General features: G+C 32.2%; 1 non-coding gene across 1 annotated transcript; it reads right to left on the reverse strand.

Annotated features, from left to right (window-relative positions):
- Positions 1-2,627: 2,627 nt before the first annotated feature.
- Positions 2,628-2,735, reverse strand: LOC148562734 (small nucleolar RNA R71). The gene has a single exon (XR_015886568.1). It is a non-coding gene; the product is annotated as a small nucleolar RNA R71 (small nucleolar RNA).
- Between the last annotated feature and the right edge of the window lie 510 nt (positions 2,736-3,245).

Consider the following 3,245-nt stretch of genomic DNA (forward strand, 5'->3'; position numbering starts at 1 on the left):
AAACTCCATAACTATTTTATATCCGCCTGACTGAGATTTACAAGGTGACCATAGCTTGCTTCATACCAACAATCTTCGTGGGATCGACCCTTACTCACGTAAGGTTTATTACTTGGATGACCCAGTGCACTTGCTGGTTAGTTGTATCGAAGTTGTGAATGAAAAACAATTTATTAAGACGTGCGTACAGAGTTTCTGGCGCCGTTGCCTGAGATCACAATTTCGTGCACCAAGTTTTTGGCGCCGTTGCCGGGGATTGTTCGAGTTTGGACAACTGACGGTTCATCTTGTTGCTCAGATTAGGTAATTTTCTTTTTGTTTTATTTTCAAAAAATTTTCAAAAACCTTTCAAAAATTTCTTATCTGTTTTCGAAAAAAAAAAATTTTAAAATAAATATTTTCAAAAATATATTTTTCTTCCGAATTTTTAAGAATAAATTCTAGTGTTTCATGATGATTTGTTGAATCCTGACTGGCTGTAAGCCATGTCTAATCTTTTGGACTGGGGTTTCAACTTATCATCACAAGAGCTTGTTGATTCTCACACACTTAGTTGCTCTATACATGGAAAGTATCAATATCTTCTAAAGCTTGGCTGGCTATTAAGCCATGCCTAACCCTCAGATTGGAGCTTTAGACTAAAGAGCACAAGATTCCTGGAATTCATATTAAAAATTTTGGAATCCTTATTTTTCTTTTTCACATTAATTTTCAAAAAACCCAAAAAAAAAAATCATAAAAATAAAAAATATTTCATGTTTCTTGTTTGAGTCTTGAGTCAAGTTGAAAGTTTGGTGTCAATTGCATATTCATCTTGCATTTTTCGAAAATTCATGCATTCATAGTGTTCTTCATGATCTTCAAGTTGTTCTTGGTAAGTCTTCTTGTTTGATCTTGATGTTTTCTTGTTTTGCATCTTTTCTTGTTTTACATGTGCATTTTTGCATCCATAGAGTCTAAACATGAAAGATTTCTAAGTTTGGTGCCTTGCATGTTTTCTTTGCATATAAAATTTTCAAAAATAAGTTCTTGATGTTCATCTTGACATTCAAAGTGTTCTTGGTGTTCATCTTGACATTCATAGTGTTCTTGCATTCATCACATACTTTGATCCAAAAATTTTCATGCATTGCATCATTTTCATGTTTTTCTCTCTCATCATTAAAAATTTAAAAATCAAAAAATATCTTTCCCTTTTTTTTTTCACTCATAAATTTCGAAAATTTGAGTTGACTTTTTCAAAACTTTTTAAAATCTAGTTGTTTTTATGAGTCAAATCAAATTTTCAATTTAAAAATCTTATCTTTTTCAAAATCTTTTTCAAAAATCAAATCTTTTTTATTTTTCTTATTTATTTTCGAAAATTTTAAAAATATTTTTCAAAAATCTTTTTCTTATCTTTTTCTCCTAATTTTCGAAAATAACATCATCAATTAATGTTTTGATTCAAAAATTTCAAGTTTGTTACTTACTTGTTAAGGAAGATTCAAACTTTAAGTTCTAGAATCATATTTTGTGATTTCTTGTGAATCAAGTCATTAATTGTGATTTTAAAAATCAAATCTTTTTCAAAACTAATTTCAATCATATCTTTTCAAAAATATCTTTCTATCTTATCTTTTTCAAAATCATATCTTTTTCAAAAATTTGATTTTAAAATATCTTTTCTAACTTCTTATCTTCTTATCTTTTGAAAATTGATTTTCAAATTTGTTTCAACTAACTAACTAACTTTTGTTTGTTTCTTATCTTTTTCGAAACTACCTAACTAACTCTCTCTCTCTAATTTTCGAAAATATCTTCCCTCTTTTTCAAAATTTCTTTTTAATTAACTAATTATTTTAATTTTTTATTTTAATTTTCGAAAAATCACTAACTCTTTTTCAAAAATTATTTTCGAAAATTCTCTCTCTCTCTTATCTCCTTCTGTTTATTTATTCATCTACTAACACTTCATCTCACCCAAATTCGAACCCTCTCTTCCATCTGTGTTCGAATTTTTTTCTTCTTCTTTTCTCCTACTCACACAGGGACCTCTATACTGTGGTAAAAAGGACCCCTATTATTATTATTTTTCTGTCTCTCTTTTTCATATGAGCAGGAGCAAGGACAAGAATATTCTTGTTGAAGCAGATCCAGAACCTGAAAGGACTCTGAAGAGGAAACTAAGAGAAGCTAAATTACAACAATCCAGCAAGCACCTTTCAGAAATTTTCGAACAAGAAGAGGAGATGGCAGCCAAAAATAATAATAATGCAAGGAGGATACTTGGTAACTTTACTGCACCTAATTCCAATTTACATGGAAGAAGCATCTCCATTCCTGCCATTGGAGCAAACAATTTTGAGCTAAAATCTCAATTAGTTTCTTTGATGCAGCAGAACTGCAAGTTTCATGGACTTCCATCTGAAGATCCTTTTCAGTTCTTAACTGAATTCTTGCAGATATGTGATACTGTTAAGACTAATGGAGTAGATCCTGAAGTCTACAGGCTCATGCTTTTCCCTTTTGCTGTAAGAGACAGAGCTAGAATATGGTTGGACTCTCACCCTAAGGATAGCCTGAACTCTTGGGATAAGCTGGTCAAGGCTTTCTTAGCCAAGTTCTTTCCTCCTCAAAAGCTGAGTAAGCTTAGAGTGGATGTTCATACCTTCAGACAGAAAAAAGGTGAATCCCTCTATGAAGCTTGGGAGAGATACAAAGAATTGACCAAAAAGTATCCTTTTGACATGCTTTCAGAATGGACCATCCTGGACATATTCTATGATGGTCTGTCTGAATTAGCTAAAATATCATTGGATACATCTGCAGGTGGATCCATTCACTTAAAGAAAATGCCTGCAGAAGCTCAAGAACTCATTGACATGGTTGCTAATAACCAGTTCATGTACACTTCTGAGAGGAATCCTGTGAGTAATGGGATGCCTATGAAGAAGGGAGTTCTTGAAATTGATACTCTGAATGCCATATTGGCTCAGAATAAAATATTGACTCAGCAAGTCAATATGATTTCTCAGAGTCTGAATGGAATGCAAGCTGCATCCAACAGTACTCAAGAGGCATCTTCTGAAGAAGAAGCTTATGATCCTGAAAACCCTGCAATAGTATAGGTAAATTACATGGGTGAACCTTATGGAAACACCTATAATCCCTCATGGAGAAATCACCCAAATCTCTCATGGAAGGATCAACAAAAGCCTCAACAAGGCTTTAATAATGGTGGAAGAAATAGGTTTAACAATAGT

This window comes from Arachis ipaensis, chromosome B6, assembly GCF_059453495.1.
Source record: "Arachis ipaensis isolate K30076 ecotype BB chromosome B6, ASM5945349v1, whole genome shotgun sequence".
Classification (NCBI taxonomy): domain Eukaryota; kingdom Viridiplantae; phylum Streptophyta; class Magnoliopsida; order Fabales; family Fabaceae; genus Arachis; species Arachis ipaensis.